We start from the raw sequence: 20,385 nt of genomic DNA, 5'->3' as shown, positions 1-20,385 counted from the left end.
ATCGAAGGATTTAGCGGACTTACTTTGGGCTTGATGTTAGTTTATTGTTTTCTTTTTTTTTTTCAATGTGAATAAGTCTCCCACAGACTGGAGGCCAAGACTGATTCTGTCTTGGCTGGAGATGTAGTTTTTAACTTTATTTTTAAAGTCAGTCTGTGGGAGAGTGTAACGTCGTTGATCCCAACAGAAAGGACAAGGATTCTTTCGTCAGGAGGTCCACAATTCTGTCCCCGTAGGATTATGCGATTGTGCGGCCTTGGCGCGGCCGCGTTTTTTCGCTTAATTCTGCAACATTTGCATAATTTTGGATTCCCTGCGTTTTTTCCAGGGTTTTTTTTTGGGGGGGGGGGTGTTCATATTTTTACAATATTTAGCTCCTCCGTTTGACTGAAGGGAAGTAATCACCATAATAGGTCTCATTTAAGTGATAAGTTGGTTATTTCCCTTGTTAAAAGATCTTGGCTAGGTTATGGGTTAATGATTTTGTTCCTTGAGTTTGAGCCTTGAGCATGTTCAATTTTTCAATCCACCAAAAGTTGTTCTCAAGTCTGCTGATGTTTCATGTTTGACAGGTGTCCCTGATTTAAGTGATGTGGTCAGTAGTCCAGATGTCTTCTTTTTTTCTGGTACTTTTTTCTTTCCTCTATCGATCTACAGCTGAAAGTTACAGAGATTGTTTTTTTTGTGTTTTTTTTGTTTTGTTTTTAAATGATGCGTATTGTTTTCTTTCCAAATATAAAACAGATTACTGATACTGATATGTTCTGATTTCAATTTTTCTGTATAAAACATGAAAATTCTTCTTGAAAAAGGGCAAAACATGTCGCGAATGGCATTACGGTAACTTGCATAATTTTTGCATAATTTTGCATTTTTCTTGCATAATTTGGTCATCTAAATTTGCACAATTCTACGGGGACAGACAATTGCTCGTTTCCTCGGATGTCCACATGGTAGCCACGCGAACGCGATACTTTTCCCGGTTTCAGCCAAAGCTCATTTCTTCGGCATTTGTGTTGTATCCTAACAATTTTTTGGTATAAGAGTGTTATAGTTTGTAAGTGAGGTGATGCAAAACAGCGAGAGTCCGGTAGGATAAGGAAAGATTTATTAGTAGAATTTTCTACGGAGTCCAGTGCAATGTCAATGGCCGTGGCCTCCGCAGAGAAAATGGAAGCTTCGGGATGGAGTCTCGTCTGGTGTGTACTGTTTGAGGATAGGGCAGCGGCGCCCGATTTAGAATTTAGAGTTAGAGCCATCTGTGGAGTATTTTTCTATAAGTTTTGTGTATTCTGCTTTACATGTTTTGGTGTTTGTGCTTGCTTTGGTGAGAGTGGTCAGCTGTAAGTAAGTCTATTTTTGCCTTGGTGAGGTGCCACGGAAGGAGTTCGGGGAACAGAAATTGTTGGATGTCTCGTCTTGTTTGGAAAAGTGTATGTTTTTAATTTATAAGGTCCGTAAGGACTCTGATGCTGAAGGGTTTTATGAGTTTTTCGTTGTTTTGGAATGTGTTTATGGGGTCGGATTTGTTCTGAAAATATACAGTCGTGAGCTGGGTCCTCTGGTGTTGAGCTTTGTTTGATTGTTTATTATTTATATATTGTAGTAGGAGTTGTGTGCGTCTGATTGTGAGTGATGGTATGTTTGCCTCGTCCTGGAGGCTCTTCACCGGAGAAGTGCGGGCCCCCAGGGTGAGGCGGAGCCCTTGGTTTTGCACTGGGTTTAGCATTTCATTTTTAAGACGTGGGGTTTTGCTGATCCATAGAGACCTGACAGCCGAAGCCAAGCCTGGATCGGACAAGGGAAATGTATACGGTACCCGGTAGGTGGAGAAGGTGTTTTGAGTCCCCGCCCCACTCCGGATGAGAGAAAACTTTTAAAGCATTTAACTCTCTCTGGCACCTCACACGGAGGTCTTTTATGTGTGGGATGAATGTGGGTTTCTTGTCAAATATAGTGCCGAAGAAATGAGCCTGGTTCTGGACGGGGAATCCTTTTCCCGTATAGATGTAGTGTCAAATCCGGTTGCAGTACACGTCTGCCTGATCGGCAGATGTGTACTGCAACAAACTTTGACGGGAAAAACCTAAAGCCGTAATATATTATTTGCCCACTTTTCAATTTTGTGCAGCTGCCTTTCCATAGATCTTAGTTGAGGGTTTTTCAAACTGCAGCATATCAAGAAGTTGTCAACGTAAAACGGGCTGTCTATGCTATTTTGGAGGGTCTTACCGAAGGAATCTATTTTGATTTCGAATAGGAGAGGAGAAAGGATGCTTCCCAGGTGGAAACCTTCCTCCTGACACCCCTGTTGGTGGAGGTTTGAAAGTGAGGATCCAACACGAACCTGGAAGGAACGATTCTTCAGGAAATTGCCAATGAAGACAGGGAGGTGACCGTGTATGCCGAGAGCGTGCAGGTCTCTGCTGCTGAGAATACCGTACTTCCAGGTTGCGTCGAAGGTTTTTTCTAGGTAAAAAAAAAGATGGCGATCATGTGGCCTCCATCGGCAAACGTCTGGCGTATAAAAGTCTCCAGGCGGACCAGAGAGAGAGAGAGAGAGAGAGAGAGAGAGAGAGAGAGAGAGAGAGAGAGAGAGAGAGAGAGAGAGAGAGAGAGAGAGAGAGATGCATGCAGGAAGAAAATACAGTATCTAAAGTAGACTAAAGCAGCGGGACATCAACATTTTCCCTTGACCATCGCACTGAACATTTACATATTTCTTTCGCTTTTTTGTGTGTGAAAAAGGGGGGGGGGGTGCGTTGTAAGATGAAAGCTGCAACAAAGTAACAAAAGAATGGAATAATAATAACTCGATACACAATTCTTTCTAGTTTCTAGTTTCACAGGGTGGGACAATCATTGCTACACAGTTTAATCAAATGATACTAGTACTGGTTAACTGGGGTAGGTAGCACTTAAAACACTAAAGCTTGCGTGTTTTCTTTTAATCACCAAGAGGCCGAGCAGTAAAGCTTATCTTGCAAGTCAGAAGTGTCGCATTCCAATAAACACCTGATTTCAGAAACTTGAAAGAGGAATGGCTTCATTCGCCTTTGGGAACAAATTTCATTCCAACAGCTGCAACCTGACGACAGAGTCGGAAAATTTGATGGACCGTCGAAATGTCATGTGTCATCGTTTGGTGAGTGGTTGTGAGTTGTGGAGTATAATATGATACATGTATGAATAAATGGGACAGTAACTTCCGTTCTTATTCCTGCACTCTCTCTCTCTCAATGTGTGTGTGTGTGGGGGGGGGGGGGGGTTGAAAAGTGCTTCCCATGCTGATACTCATAGTAGGTGTCAACCAAAGACAAATCCTACTAACAGTAACAGGCCTACTTGAAGTCTTCACCCCCCCCCCCCCCCCTCTTTTTTTGACCATTCGTCACATGACCTGTGAGGAAACTAAGAGGTGGTTGGTTGTTTGTTTATAATGGAGTTGGGAATTTTACAACACATAGACACATAATGCAACCATGTCAGTGTCAGGTGCAAGCAATGCCACATTCCCAGATGCTCAAGATCAATATATCAATTTGTTTGATATCGCTGGTTCCACTAGTTGCACTGTCGGCAGGTCTTGTTTCACCCGGCTAAAAGTAAAAGACACTTTTTATTAATCGATCTACCAGACACAGTAAGTCATACCATTTGAAGTTTGATGGACTTGACTAACACTAACACTCAGTCAGCAAGCATGAGCACCCAGCTGAGATAAAGGGCTCACGGAGGAAGGAAAGAGGGGCTATACTTAGGAAGGCATCAACCACTATTCCCGTTTTAGTGTTTCAATTTCAGCCCAAAAACTGACTGCAACAATTTAATACATGTACCTTCACACCAACTTCTCTCAAACACACAACCACCATCAGACCCTGCTGCCTATCACACGTGCACATATGTTTAAATTTCAGACAGAGGTGATGCACAGTAATAATAAAGTGAGAGAAAAACAATACAAGATCGAACCCAGTGACTCTGACGTTTCCAGCCCTTGTGCTTTTGGGTGCCACAGTATAGAAATATATGTATTTTTAAGGAAAATTATGCAAGCTGGGGACACCCCAGGAAATGACCAATGAGCTATACCATTGTGTTACTCCAACACGTACAACATACGTCCTTTATTGTTTGACCTTTATCTTTCACTCGACCTTCAACCTGTATTCGGGTTTTTTGTCGACCACTGTTGAAATCATACCTCCAGCAGGGATATTTTATTACAAGACACCCCTCCTCCTTTTGTTTTCTTTCTATCCTAAAATTCACCATGCATCAAATGTATGTTAGGTGTAGCATTTCTCATGTTGACGCGTACTCACTGATACGGAGACGAAAAAGTAAAGTCAGGGGAAAATCTATGACAAGAAGTGAATGTTTCCACTAAGCAGCCAAGTTGACTGTTCTGTAATACATGTATGAACTAAGATTTGCCACACATCATACTGCTTGACTCAGTACAGTGCTACAAAAAGTCATATATGTTCTTTCCTCCTCAAACATAGCTCTAGTAAAAAAAAACAAAAAAAAACTAGAGCATTATTGAACTACAATATACACATGTATGATTTCTTTTAATAAGTCACGGACTCTTAATAATTCCAACACAACAACCAAATAAATTAAAAGTAAAATGTTTTTATTGAAAAATTGATTGGATCACAAAAAATAACGCTGCAACAAAGTAACAAAGACATGGCATAATAATAACTCGATACACAAGCAAGAAGGCTACTATGTCAGCTTAGGTTTACCCTGAACCACTTCAATAACATTTTGCAACTCATGATGACATTGATTTATTATTGTGCTTCACAATAACACATAATAATTGTTACACGAAGTTAAAATTTTTCCTCATCATCCCAAGAATGATGTTTGTATCCTCATCTCATTTACCTACACTTTGAAAAAATGCAGCATTATTGTCTATGAATGCTTGACTGCCACCCAGTTCCCCCTTTGGAAGTCAACTCTGAGAAATTATGAACAATTCAACATGTCCATTTGCACCACAAACAAACTCTTTAATGATATAAACCAGAAGAAATAATGTGTAGGAACAAGCACAGTATGAAAAACTTGCACAACGAATTTATCAGCATCAGCTGTGAAAAATAGAGATCAAACACGACTCACACTAAATAGCTCATCATCATACTAAGAACACTAGAACTGCTGCATACAAGAACACTAGAACTGCTGCATACAATACAAAGGAAAATGGTATTATTTGTAAAGGACATCAAACTGCACACCCATTTTTTGCAACAACAACAGAAACAGAGACTTAGGTATCCATTTCATGTTTCTTACATTTCTATTGTTCTTTTCAAATCAGGTCTGTCGTAATAAAACTCAAAGGCTTGTCCACAAATACCACGGTAGTCATTTAGAAGCTCTACTAAACCTGGACCTCCCCCCAGCTACATGGCTCAGAAATGTCAAAAAGTTGTCAAGAAAAATGAAATGATACACTATGTGGGACATCAGGCTGGCAAGGCATTGAAAATTGGGATGAAAGTCAATAGTAGAAATCAAAAACAAATTTCAATGGGCAAACTATACTATAGCACAATGTTACAAATGTATACATGTAGCCTACATGTACTAACATTGAACATTCCATAAAAAGCAAGCCAACTTTTCACTTATAGCTTGCCTCTCAAACTTGGTGACCGTTGCATCATCATTATGTAAACTCGATATATGCATGCAGAGAAATCTTTCCATACCCAAAGAGTATATGCAAAACATTTCATAACACTGCAGTATGTGAAACTAATTAAACAAGAGTATAAAAAATGTATACCAGTGTCTGAGGTGGTAGTGGTATAGTGGTAGTGTTTTGCTGTCGCATGCAGAAGATCCCTGTGGGGATAATTTCAATTGGGTATTTCCGTCTTTCTGCTGGGACGTGGTATCAGTTTCAGCCCCAGTTGGTCCTGACTGGCAGTCAAATGTGTGCATTAAATTTTGCTTAAAGTAGACAACATAGGTAAACTCTAGCAATACAAGTATACAAAACAGGGTTCTTTCAACAACAACAACCCCCCCACCTCCCAAAAAACAAAACAAGTGGTACCTGTTAAGAAGCCAGACTGGGGAAGACGTACTCATACTTTAGCTTTCATTGAAACAAAAAACTTTTGCAAAATTTATTCAATACACACAAAGACCACTGGAGGAAACCAGATATATCCCAAATTCTCACTTTCTGAGTTTTTGCCCTTATATGAACCTGAAGTGACTATTTTTTTTGCCTACTTTCTGAATCAAATCAATGAAAGAAATAGATAACTACTGTCTTGGAAAAAATACCAGCACAATGGAAAAAACAAGATAAATCCAAGGGTCAGTGGAAGAAACATACAATTTTAAAACTTTTGTGCATGAATATATACAGATTTAAAAATCAATGGAAGAAAGTGACATGACAAAAAATATGCCTTTCCACTTTGTGGGCACTTTCTACATTGACCTACAAGGCTGTTCTTTTTTTCGTGGATGCAACATTCATTTGAAGGCCTACATGTGTGCTACAATGGAGGCACCCACTAGGAAGTTGAAGGCAAGGAATTTAAAAGACATACCTAATGCAAGAAATCTGAAAAAAGACGTTTATCATAAAAGCTGAGTCTCTGAAAGTAGCATTTGAATTGTGAAGGTATATTTGACTAGCTGGAATAGGACAATCATTTATGACTTAGTTTATGTGAACTTTTATCATCGACAATAACATTGTATGCAAGCATTATTGTATCATAAATAATACCTTGCCTGTTACTTTTTTCTTTCCAAAGAACAAAGTGAAGTCCCTTCGAGACTACTTTGTGACAGAATACAATAGAAGGCCTGTGGCAAGATCAGAAGACGCTGCAAGTAATCACTCACATTCAAAATGGCAGTTTTTCAGTCAGCTTCTCTATATTTCATTTCTATTTTTTTCAGACAGGAGCTTTAAATGAGGATGTAAAGCAAAGATTCGGCTAGCTGCTGACTACAAAGAGGGTATCTGCAAACTTTGTGTTGTGTTTCTAACCTGCATTCTCAACCATTCTAATCACATTGTTGGGCCAGAAGAAGGTATTTGTGAGGCCGCCAGGGATTTTCAGTCGCAAGTCGCGCTGACCGCTTTCGAGATATCGGCTTCTAAAGTCAAAATATCGATATTTTATGGAAATTGAGTTTTTGCTTTCATTGTGTTCTTTGTCCATTTTTCTATGTTCTGGTGAAATAAAAAAACTGCTAAAACGAGATATAAATGTGTTCTTTTCTTGTTTTACTGAACCCACTTCATAGGAATTTGAGGACAGTTTTCTCGAAATGTACGCTAATTTCCTTCTGCCGATAGACCACAATGAACATAATTTTGTTCAAGCATTCCTTGCAATAAATATCGAGTATTTGGTATCGTTGGAAAGGTAATTCCTTGTAGATTTTAACTGCAGGAAGTGCTCATGAATACACACAACACAGAAGAGTGTAGATCCTATCAATGGCGTTGGTTCTGTTTCAGAGGCAAATACAAATCAGTGTGTAATTCTTTGACGATTCTAGCGACTGGGAGAACAATTGTCAGACATATTTTGCACAGCGAGCTGCTTTTTTTAATCAATTTAACCATTGGACATATTGAGTGCTGTTATTGTCCTCGAAACCAAGTGTTTTAAAAAGTTTTCTGTGACCACGCTGAATGCGTTCATTTTTCACTCATTCCGAACTCTATAAGATGGAGTCAGGTCGAAACGCGGGCTTAGATCTACAAACTGGATTGACAACAAACAGTGTTACTGGTATACCACAACAGCTGAACAGATATAATTTCTGTAGTAGCAATGCAGACGATAAGCAGGCGCTACTTGAACATATTAACGAGTACTTGTCCCCTGAAAGCGATGTGGAACACAGTGACAGTGACTCAGACCCTGAGAACAACCTCCAAAATCTAGACAGGTCTGCTGAATCTGCTGCCACTGCAGGACAACACCCCTCTTCTGATACAGGTAAATTCATTTTGAAGTGCGTAAATCTAGGTCTAATTAATAATAATGACTAGATCTACTGCATTAAATGATTGTAAGATTAAAATTTTGAGAGGACCTCTGTGTAATGAGTGACCACTCTGATTATAAGTAACTTTTAATGAAAGGAGAGGGTCAGGTTTACGTAGGATTAGTGTTCTAGGTTCAAGGTTAGGGATAGGGTTAGGTAAAGTTACGATAAGGGATTATTTATCTTAATTGATCCCTTTTTCCCCGTGTCTATCGGAGTGGTCGCTTGTTACGAAAGTTCCTCCTACGTTTTAATTAACGAGGACATCAGTTTTGGTTTTTCGTAATTGAGACAAAAGGTGTGTTTCGACTGTGTTGTAATTCTGCTAGCCTAAACAGTTGAATGCTACTTTTACTTTTCATAGATCTAGATCTAGTTTATTGGAAATTGTATAACATTAACATCTTGAGTTTATAGATGAGACACAAGAATAGCAATGAAATTAAAATTTAGTGGTGCGATCCAAGTTTAGTCTTAAGCACTAGCCCAAAATTCAATTTCAGGACGAAGCGAAGAAAATCCACCTTTTCTAAAACATACCTCAACTCAATACATCATAATAGATTGTAAAGCGCTTTGAACCTTATGAGGAAAGTGTTGTGTAGATCCATGAGCAATTCATAACAATTTTTACCTTTAGTCGATACATCAACATGATAACTGCTTGTCTATTTGTAATGGCACTTGGCTTGTTGGCATAGTGTTCCAGAATGTTGCGACTACCTTTTGCCTTTGTGATTACTTAGAGCACCCTTTCCTGTTCTCTTCATCAGATGATAAAGACGAGGAGCCTGTGACCTTCACTCCCATTGAAAACCTGTCGAGCTTTCTCCCAGGAACTGGAACTAGACCAACAAATGAGACAGAGCTCACTTCACGAAAGAAGTCAGCGCAGCTTGCTTGCAAATGCAGCCTTTTCAACGGAAAACCGTGCCGGACAAGATATGCAGAAGAGGAGTTGGACGAGGTGAGGAGTCAGTTCATCGCACTGACTGACCAGGAGTTAGACATGGTGGTGTTGGGAAAGATTGAGTGTGGGATGCACCTTTCCAGTACTACAAAGTGTGCAAGGAGGCGAGAACAGACCGAACAAAAACTTACTCACACGCATTTTTTTCATCGTGGTCACCCAATCTGTCGTGAAATGTTCAAGTATATTCATGGAATATCACAGGATAAACTCACAGCGCTTTTGAAGCATTATAAGTCTTCTGGCATTACACCACGCGTTCACAAGAACACCAAGAGGTTGCCTCCAAACACACTGGCCTACAGGGATGTAGAGCGAGTAGTGTTGTTTATCACCAACTATGCTGGGACGCATGCCATTTCACTACCTGGCCGCACCCCAAAACACTGGAACAGCAACCTCAGACTTTTACCAACAAACTGCAGCAAGAAGATGGTGTCCGATAAGTATGTCGCCTCTTCAGCACCTGATCAGCGGGTTGCAAGCCTTACTCAGTTTCGGGACGTCTGGAAAAAAATCGTGCCATTCATCAGCACCATGCGGCCTGCTACAGATCTTTGCTGGACTTGTCAGGAAGGAGCTGCTCAGGTTGCAAGGTCCAGAAACCTGTCAGAGGAGCTAAAGTCTGATGCCCTGAGGTCCATGGAACAGCACTTGACCAATGTCACAGCCGAGCGCTCTTATCTGAACAGCATTGTGGGCAAGTCGAAAGAAGCACTTCACGGAGAAAAAAGGACTCTGGGTAAAAACCAAGCATGTTCGCATGACATGACTATGCACTACAGCTTTGACTTTGCACAGCAGGTGCATTTTCCTTCAGACCCCCTCCAGCGTGGACCCATTTATTTTAAGACACCACGGAAATGCGGCCCATTCGGAATTTGTTGCGAAGCAGTTCCGCAGCAGGTAAACTACCTGATTGATGAATCTGTGTGTGTTGGAAAAGGGGCAAATTGTGTCATCTCCCTCCTCCATCATTTTTTTGAGTTCTACGGTTTGGGGGAGAAGCACCTCCATCTGCATGCAGACAACTGCTCAGGCCAAAACAAAAACTCGGCTATGATGCAATATCTCATGTGGCGTGTGCTGACTAGCCGTCATGACTCTGTTATAATTTCCTTTTTGATTACCGGCCACACGAAGTTCAGCCCTGATGGCCGTTTTGGACTTGTAAAGTGCCTGTATCGCAGAACGAAAGTGAACAGCCTGCAGTGCCTTGCTAAAGTTGAGGAGGAATCGTCGGTAGTAAACACAGCCCAGATCGTCGGAACCAGACCGGACAATGTGAACGTCGTTTCATATAAATGGGACTCATTTCTGGATAAGCATTTCAAAAAGGTAAAAAACATCAAGTCTTTCCAGCATATGACAATCAGCGACACATCTGGTACCGTGGCACTCAAACCTCTCGCCTGCTCTGAGCCAGTGTTGCAGCACCTTTTGAAATGTGACACCGAGATTGACCCCACCCTCCTCCCCCCTATCTTACAGCCACAGGGACTTGACAGAAAAAGACAGGACTATCTTTTCAAGGAGATTAGACCTTTTGTTGAGGATTCTTTTAAAGACAACGTTTGCCCAGACCCCGACCAGCCTGTTGTGCAGCTTGCAAAGAGGCCTAGAATTGGGGGCAATGCTGTTGCCAGACAATAGACAAGGAACCTCACGAGAAATAAATTGGATGGATGCTATGCTGCTTTAAATTATTGTGAGTCAGATAGTTTTCTCTTTAATTTCTCTACTACTTTACTGCCAATTCTTTCAAGGCCTTACACTATGCTTTTCCTGGGAAAAAAAAACCCTCTGCTTTTATTTTTTGCTGTACTGGGTATGTTTATTATTCTGTTATCAAATTATTTGTCTTTTAACTTCAAATATACTGACTGCTTTTCAAATTCAATAATAGTTTATTTCTTTGCAAAGCTTTTCTTGAAACGAAAGCTCTCAAGAAAACAGAATACCGGTAAGGTAAAAATCAGTGGACAGCACATGTGTGCAGTTTTGTGAAATCGCCGCGTTCAATTTTTCCACTTCAGTCACCCACTGCAGGGCTTGACAGAAAAAAATTAAATAAAAACAACATTTTCTCACTTCATTCTAACTTGAAAATACCCAACAGTAACCAATTAAGGTATGTAGGGCAGTGGTATTATGTTTCTGGGTTGTTTTCGGTGCAAAATCTCTTGAAATTTTGTTGCTCCAACTTTGAACGCGATTCTCTCAAAAGTTGATCTGCTCAGGTGGTTGTCTTTAAATGCCCATATCTCAGCTTTTAATTGTCCTTTTTTAATTCTGTAAAGACCAGGTTGTTCAGAAATGGAGGTAGTTTTAGAATATCAATATATATCAAAAAGGTTCAAAGGTCAACTTGAGACTGAAAATCCCTGGTTGCCTCACATTTGTCAGGAAACCGGGTGCAATTTAAGCCTCAAGAAGTTGATGTTTGTTCCTCCTTATCCAGATCCAACTTGATCAAGGAGGAACAAATTGTCCATTGAGCAAGTTGTAAATTCTACTTGCGTGATTTGACATATCAATTGATTCAATTTTGCCAAAAAAGTTTCACTTTTTAAATTTCTACTTTTTTTTTTCTATTTCAGTTCTCAGAGTTATATCCTGAAAAAAGGCAACCTGACCCCAATGAGGCACTGCAAGACATCCTCGGCATGCCATCCATCAGTGCAAAGGATGTATCATCGTACATCAAGGTGAAGCAGTATCCCAAAGGACATCCACAACCTTCGCAAGAAGCTGGACAAGACCACAGAAGAAACTGAGCCCGAGAGGGTTGAAAAAGTGATTGATGAGATTGAGGAAGAATGTCGGAAGGTTCAATCGGGACCCCAAGAGAATGGAATTTTCCAATATCTTGCATTTATAACAAAGGACATGATAAAGACAAAGGACCAGTTTCCAGAAATACTTGTAATGGATGCCACCTACAAATGTAATTTGTGTGACTATGCCCTATTCAATGTTCTGTCGATCGATGGGAATAGGCAACGCATTCCTGTGTTGCATGCATTTGTTTCTTCTGAAACAAGTGATATTTTGTCCCTGTGTCTGTCTTCCTTTTGCAGATGTTTTGACAGCACAAGAACAACAACAATGTTTGACGACAAGAACATGGCGGAGCTGGTGGCAAATGTTCTGTGATGCCATATGTTTCAATGAGATTGTGCTCTTTTCATGCCTCAATGGCTTGTGAAAAGAGCACTTTCTAAGAGGAAGGTGTCAACCCACGTGATGAATTATACACTGACTTTTTTCCAGCAGCAGAAAGTCTGCGAGACAGAGGATGTGTATAATGAGGCGAAGGAGAAAATCAAAGACGTGTCCTCTCCCAGTGTTGTTGCCTATTTCAAGGAGAATTATTTTGGTATACAAAACTCAAAACTGCACTGTCCCTCGAAACTCCCATCCATTTCAACTCTTGGACAAATCACACAGAAATCAAAGAACACCAATGACCTCACACTTTTCTACAACATATTTCAATCTCAGCTAGACAGGAGCAAAGCATGTATCATCCTTGCAGATGAGATGTATGTAAAGGCTTCCAACCAGTACTGGAGCGATTAACTCTATGGCTTCGCAGAGGATGACAAGACATACAAGGTAACAACAGTCCTAGCAGTCATGGTAAAGTGTCTTCTACGGGCAATAATCTCCTCACTAAGCTGGTCCCCGTCGCAACTCTCAAAAGTGACTTTCTCTTAGAAGTTGTCAGCAGCGTCATCACCAATGCTTGAGGAATGTGGAGGCAAAGTTATTTCTGTGATAAACGACAACAACAGAGTGAACCAAGCATTCTTCAAGATACTCACACCTTTCAACTCCCAATCCCCATGGATCGTTCCATCACCCTCCAATCCGTCACAACCTGTGTTCTTGTTGTATGATCCCACACACATACTAAAGAATATCAGGAAAAACTGGAAAACAGAACCAACAAAGACTCTGTCCTTTCCTTTGGTCAGCACTTCAACTGGAGAAACTCGTTTTGCAAGCTGGAGTGACATCAGTGAGCTATACAAACATGAGAATGAGAATGTGCTCAAACTGTCGAAGCTGACCAAATCTGCAGTGTGGCCCTGTAACACCCAAAAGCAGAGTGTCTCCCTCGCAAATCCACAATATTACGAATACGGGTCCAGTAGCCTAACCACTAGACTACCGACGCCATACCCAATAGAGACAGCCAATATCTAGATCTAGATACCAGTAGGAAGTTAGAGATACCACTAAACAGATCTACAATACCATACAACACTAAATAATAAATTGCAGTTTTTTATTTTAAAATTCAAATTACTCAGAAGTAACTTTGTGATTTATCAGGATTTTCCTCGTGGTCTTCACACACAAACAACAATGAAAACATTAAGTAGTATGTCTCAAAACCTTTTTAAAATGTAGTCTTTCTTCACACCAAAAGTAGATTTTAAAATATTTCATCAAACACAGTTATTGTGCCAGACTTCAAAACAATATTATGTTTCATGGTTTTGTGCCATTATTGTTCTAAAAATCTGTGAACTGCTCAAGAAAGTGTGTACTGTATAAAATTTTAAAAATTGTCAATACATTAATAAAACTCACAAAATATGAAAGTACAGCATACATCATGATAATGATTATCGTTGTAAAAAAAAGTTGTGATACAAAATAATCTAAACATGTATTCAGAAAACAAAATTTGTGCATTTGAGATATCAAAATATTGTCAAAAAAAGCTAGCTGAGACATATGAATTGACTAGAACCTAGTCCATTGGGCATACCAGAGTCGTTCTGTCGACTTATGTGACTTCATCACATGCATTTAAGCTCCATAATATCAGATACCTCGAAAAATTTGAGATCTACAACGAAACCTCAGTTCATCCTAACCGAAACTATAGTTATAATTTTCATTCTGGACCAAAATAACCTGGGAACTCCTGCTCATGTCCAGTGGATCTCCTACCCTTTCCCAAACGTACAAATGCTGAAAACATTACTTTGTCAGTTGTCAAGAGGAAAAGAATAAAAACCCACACACTGATTCCTGAAGAGTGTTGTGTCTGACTAACCATTAAAAAAAATCCCCTCCTGGTAAACCTATTGTTTTAAAACAACATCTGAACGCAAAAGGGAAAGGAATTAAAGGAATTGCACAACTTCTTGTGTACTCACTGTAAGGTATGAACTCTTCTAACTTTTATACTAAAGCACAAGATACATTTATGTATTGCAGATTAGAAATTTTTTCCGCTGTATGTCCAGTAACATTCCACATAATTTGAATATGTTTTCGACAAAACTGTTGCATAATTTTAGAAATCCTTTGAGTGATTTTGTGTCTTTGCTTCAATAAAAAGAGTTAACAGTAGCAAATCTCCTTGGCTCCATGCATGCGGAAGATAGATGTTCGAAAAAGGGAAGAAGGAGCAAACTACACCAGAGCACCTGCCAACCGCCTACCTCTCAAAATCTACTAAATCTATCCCAATGAGCTGGAAGCTGAGAATCACTGGCAAGTGTATTCATATCTTATCTGAGATCATTTTCTCTGCTACCACCTAATTTATATTGAACAACAAAGCACACATATTGGTCTCCACTGATAACAAAAAAGTAACTGAGCCTCAAATACAGTATAATAAAAACACATCTCAAAATCTACTATATCTATCCTGATAATCTGGAAGCTAAACATCACTGGCAAGTGCTTTCAGATCTTATCTGAGATCATTCTTTCTTGGTTAGCAGCTCACTGTAGTCACGCAACATCCTTACAGCGACCTCAGGAGTCCATTAGTCTCCATCTTCCAATGTGCCTGATGTGGCCCTGAGAAAACAGGGAAACAAAAACAACTTGAAACTCTATACAGTGAAATTGGAGGAATACATTTTATGAAAGTCACATTGGCACATTGAGAAAGTTAGGTCAAATGTTGTTTAGTTTAGTTTAGTAAAAGTTTTACAACGATCACAACTACATAAGTAAGGTCATAATATGAACACATGAAACACAAGTTGGCTGTATTCAAAACAGTTCACAGCACTGTTTGATTTTTCTATGGTAAGGTTAAAATAACATGTCAGGTCACGGAGGTCAAATGAGGAAATAGAAGTGGAGTAAAGCCTGAGATACTATCACTACTATCATTGCAAATCGCAATTCTTGTTTGCATTCCCCAGTTAGGTCAGAGACAGTGAAAGTGTGTATCGTACCAAGATGCCACCAATTTTCTTTTCTCTATTCAATAAATTTGCGAGCGCCGTAAAACCCTATACTACTACTACTACTACAATAAAGTAGGTCAATCTTTCTAACTCACAAAAACATTGTGCGATCCAGTGAGCCAAATGTCATCTTCATTTCGCTTCAGTGCAATTTTCCATTTTATTGTCACCAACCAGTACCTCCTCTTTCAGGTAGAGGGACTAGTGATAAAAATGTTGCCATGCAGTAACAATAAGGCCTACACTGCGACTTGCAGCTGTCAAGGTGTCTGTAACATGCAAAAAAGACCTTTTGGCTTTTCATTCTATAAATAAGACAACTTAAAAATACTTTATCTTATCTTCCCCTTGACTAGTGGTACAAAGACTAAGAAAAGAATACAAAATTATCAACCAACAATGTCAGGAAGGCCCTGAGGAAAATTCTTGCAATTTATGGCATCCCAAAACAAAAATAATAAATTGTATAAGTTCAATATAACATATAATAAATATACCACAGCAAACTGCTGTGTGTCCTAGTTGAAGGAGAACTCTTCTGCATCATTTAAAGTAAAAATACTGGGAGTTAAACAAGACTGTATATCATCGCCTCAACATTTTGGAATTGTGATCGATTTCATAATGAGACAGAGAAAGGACATTGAAACAGGCATTGGATGGACAAATGGCACATATATATATTTAGGAGATTTAGATTTTGCGAATGACATCAGCCTTTTAAACACCACAGTACATGAAATGCAATAAATAACAAACGAAAAAGCAAAAGCTGAGGAAAAAGTTGGTCTCATAATAAATACATCTAAAACAGAAGCACCACGACTATGATCTGAAACTACACTCATCACTCTTATGGAAAACCCCTCGAAGAAATTAGTAAATTCAAGTACTGTGGCTGCATAACTGCAGACTGCCTTGACGATGTTCACCAAAGACTTAAAAATGCATGGGTTATTTTTGTGAAATTAGAAACCATATAAGTTAAAGATCATTTCACGGAAAACAAAATTAAAAATATATAAAAGTATTAAAAGCAATATTTTGGCCATATTGACGTATAGCCTACCTGTATGGTAGAGAGATTTATAAGGAAAACAAGCAAAACAATTCGACGAAAATAAAAAAGCTTCCAAACAAAATGTTTACGAAGTAGCCTATTTTACAAGTGAAATGGAATGAACTTGTTGATACAAATTATAATGAATTGTTGGAAAGGCTGAAATTAAAGATCAACATTACTATAAAAAGGGTAAGATCCAGATATCTTGGACATGTTCTTAGAATGCCGAAGATATGACTGCCCTATCAGACATGATATTGGAGACCAACAGGAAAAAGAAAACGAAGAAGACTAATTGGAAGCTATAGAGGCACAATAAGGAATGAGGCAATCACCCAGGATCTGGACATGCCGAAATTGGAGAACGTCGCCAGGAATAGGCAAGCTTGGCTTCGAATGCTCTCCGCCTTATAATGTACCTGATGGTACAGGGAGAGAGTAAGTAATCAATGTCCATACAGATCACAAACTAAAGGTATGAGAGTCAGGCACAAAACCTCTTGGCTTGGCATGTCTTATTGGTTTTGTGGAAAGACTAAACCTGTAAGGGTATGGTAACTTTTTGGTAAAATAAAAATTCTTACCGATTTTCCAGCCGCACATTCTGGACAAGGTCTGTCATTCACACTTGATACAGGGTAGCTATTCACAGGGAACTTGTCTTCAATAGGATTGCAAATTCCTTGACTATGAGTTTCTGCTGCAAAATGTGGAGAGGCTAAAGGCTGATTGGAAAGGAGATGAACAGGAGCTTGGATCCCTCCTTGCTGAGGCAAAAAGTGCAGACCAGTGTGAGGTACACCTGTCTGAGATACAGTCATAGAGGGTTGCAGTTGCATGGCACAGTCTCCCTGCTCATGCAGTGAATTGATATGAGCGTGAGAACCAACTGAAAATTGGAAACAAGTCAGATGCTGGTTAGAGGCGTCCGTATCATGACTTTCCCACTGGGCATTTCCGCATCTGTTGTCATTAGAAGTGTGATTTACAATGGACATGCTCCATACTGAATCACTGGCCTGACACTCTGTCCTGATGAATCCCTGTATGAGTAAAAAAAAACCAGAATGTTAATAATTTAAGTGCTGTACATGATGTACAAGCATTTCCCTAAAGATGGGGCAGTTTGCATACAGAATTTTAATATACAACACTACTCATTGAAATATATGTTTGCTACTAAAACAAAGAGCAAACAATATGGAAAAAAAATAAGGTTAAGTCGGTCAAGCTGCTTGGGCTTTTCATTGATGTGTGCCTCTTATAAAAACCTATAGAGGAAAAAGGTGACAGCACTTGAAATAGGGCATTTTAAATTTTACACATCTTCAGCACACACATATGAGACTCAACTATCAAGCAACTTAATACAATCAAACATTGAAAATTAGTTTGATTGCACCCCCCGAGCCGCTGTCACTGTCACTGAATACAAACAAACGTCACACAGGGTAGTGAACTTAAGACTCAAAACAAAGCACCTGAGGATGTTTCTTTGTTTTATTAGAAACTGACAGAGGAGGCCATATTCTCATTTTCAATTTTTATTTCTGAATCGATAACAACAACAAAGTCTTATTCAGATTTGGAGAATTTGGCATGGGAATGATTTTACAATCAGTCATTTAATTTATATACTCAATTGTCCTTTCGCGCTCGCAAATCAGCAAAACATAAAATTAAAGGAAAACACAGGGAAGCATTATAACGGTATAAAGACGAGATGCAATTAGACCTTGCCTTTACGGTTACCTGTCCAAAATTTACTGCTTTTTGTCTCTGATTGAGTTCCCCCCGCCTTTGTCGTTACGCACCATTACGTTTTGACCCCACCAATTAAAATCCAGTCTATTTAACAAATTCAGGAGTAGAGACAAGAACTGCTGCTATGCATAATGGTCAGGGAAGAGTTCAAAGTTCGATGTGATCCCACCAGGAGCAAATTTGTAGGCTCTACCCACCCAGCGGTTGATGTAGGTGTAGGTGGAGAGCTCAGATGCATGTGTGATGTTTGGAAAAAACAAAAGCGTGGGTCAGTTCCAAGGGTAAGTTGGTCCAAACCATTTTGCCTGAAAACTTTCAATAGCATCTCAAGGGGCTAAGCCTGAAAAGATAATTGAATCATTCCCGTATCGTCGATTTACGCCCGAACTCGAGTGCAGTGGAGTTAAAAAAGTCAGCCTTTTTTTAAAGTTGTCAGGTAAATTAAAAAACCTGTGCTTCACAGGATCGACGCTAGTCCAGTCAAATGAAATTATAAGACCATGTACTGTTCAAGAGAGTCTTGTCCTTTGTAAACAACAGAAGAGCCATGATATTGGCAAAAAGGCAAACCTGTCACTCTATGAAATCTCAGAATCAAATTGACCGAGGTGACTGCCAGACTGACTTACAAATTTTTCAGGGGTGTCCATAAATTAGCTCTTTGTGTGTGTTTGTTTGTGTGTGTGTGTGTGTGTGTGTGTATGTGTGTGTGTGTGTGTGTGTGTGTGTGTGTGTGTGTGTGTGTGTGTGTGTGTGTGTGTGTGTGTGTGTGTGTTTTATTTATCATTATTTTTTTTCTAACCCTGAAGCATCACGTCAAGAACTCCTAGTCTAAGATTCTAACCCTCCCCCCCCCCCCCAATAATTCCCAATAATTCCCGAAAGACACTTCAACCGGTGAGCATGAACATGAACTTAAGCTGACCCCATCAACAGGCGGACGGTCCCCAACACACGCGGCGATTGAAAATTTTACTGACGAACTTGGAATACCAGGTGCCCATTGCGGGTGGGGTCGGATCGATTGCCCGACTCGTCGCCAGAAAACAAACATGTTTCTTTTTGAGGCAACGAGTCGGGCGCGATTAATTTGTGCCACGATAGCCGCTTTGCGCCCTCAATGTGGCTAGCAAACCAACCCTACCCAATCCCAAAATGCCCACTGGGCACTCAAACACTCGGACGAGCGAGAGTTGTTCTTGGCTAATGACAACAGCTGATCAACCAAATGTACAAACAAATCTCTTCCCTCATAGTATGCACACAGACCTAGGCCTTCTCAGTCTGAGAAAAGCCTAGGTACAGACCAAAGCAACGACAGCAGCTGAGTGTTAGTAAGTCAGCCCAGTTAGAAGGGTAAGAACGACTTGCTCGTCCGAGCGTTTGATGTGAATTCGCGGTTACTAGATCTAGACCTTGGACGAGGCTTGCTTTGAAAGTAACAGCAGAACTACGAATATTAAATTAATATTATAGATTATTTGTATTTGCAACTGTAACAGAATCAAGTTATAATGGGAGAATTCTGATAGCGGGCTTAGATCCAACACAACTTGGGGCGAGTCAACTAACAAGATCCAGCACTGGCATTTCGGAAAATAATGCTCCGAGTTCCTACTAGAAAGTAGAGCTGGGCGAAGGACCGATTCGGGAACCGATTCCCACGATTAAAGCTACGGAAGAAAAGTTCCGACTCCCTTTTACTTAATCCAACAGTTACCAGTTATTTAATCATTATAATCTTCTTCTTTCTTTTAGAATTCATGTTTGAAAAATAAAATTTGATGCTTCGTAGTGTTCCAAAATCAAGGTTATTAAAAATTCTGAAGATGCTTGGACCCAACCAGGTAAATAATTGGGTTCGGAGTCGATTCCTAGCTTTCAATAATCAGGAACCTAGCTGGCCAGCACTTCTAGAGAGATGGCACTTCGCCCGGATGCGCGTATCTCTAATACCTGTCCTCAGAGAAAGTTGCATTTGAAATAGCAAAAGTTGCAAGAAAAATAAGCAAAAGTTGCAAGAAAAGTTGCAAGACGTGTATTTTAACAATGTCACGGAACTATTGGAATACACTGTTGCTATGCTCATTGCAATCAAAAGTAACCAATATATGAGTTTTGTTAAATTGAAATCAAAAGTTAAAAGTGAATGTCTACCAAAAAAATTTTTTAAAAATTTATATAACTGCATGGAGGTTGCATGGTGTACAAAAACAGTTTGTCCCCCGACACGTGTGTCAGGTCCTTAAACTCTCGCTGACGTTGGGCAGGTGTGACCAGCATGGTTTTGGGGCTGT

General features: G+C 39.7%; 1 long non-coding RNA gene across 1 annotated transcript in view; it reads right to left on the bottom strand.

The window, feature by feature from the left end:
- Positions 1 to 4,624: 4,624 nt before the first annotated feature.
- LOC118478105 overlaps positions 4,625 to 20,385 on the bottom strand; it is a 17,632-nt gene continuing 1,871 nt past the window's right edge. Inside the window, exons 2-3 of the long non-coding RNA XR_004858811.1 lie at positions 16,909 to 17,367; positions 4,625 to 14,863 (exon numbers count right to left, since the gene is read on the bottom strand). This is a non-coding gene — a long non-coding RNA (uncharacterized LOC118478105). The remainder of the gene's footprint in view (positions 14,864 to 16,908; positions 17,368 to 20,385) is intronic.

This window comes from Aplysia californica, unplaced genomic scaffold, assembly GCF_000002075.1.
Source record: "Aplysia californica isolate F4 #8 unplaced genomic scaffold, AplCal3.0 scaffold00368, whole genome shotgun sequence".
NCBI classification, from domain to species: Eukaryota; Metazoa; Mollusca; class Gastropoda; order Aplysiida; family Aplysiidae; genus Aplysia; species Aplysia californica.
The sequence above is the reverse complement of the archived record's forward strand: the minus strand, read 5'-3'. Positions and strand labels throughout refer to the sequence as shown.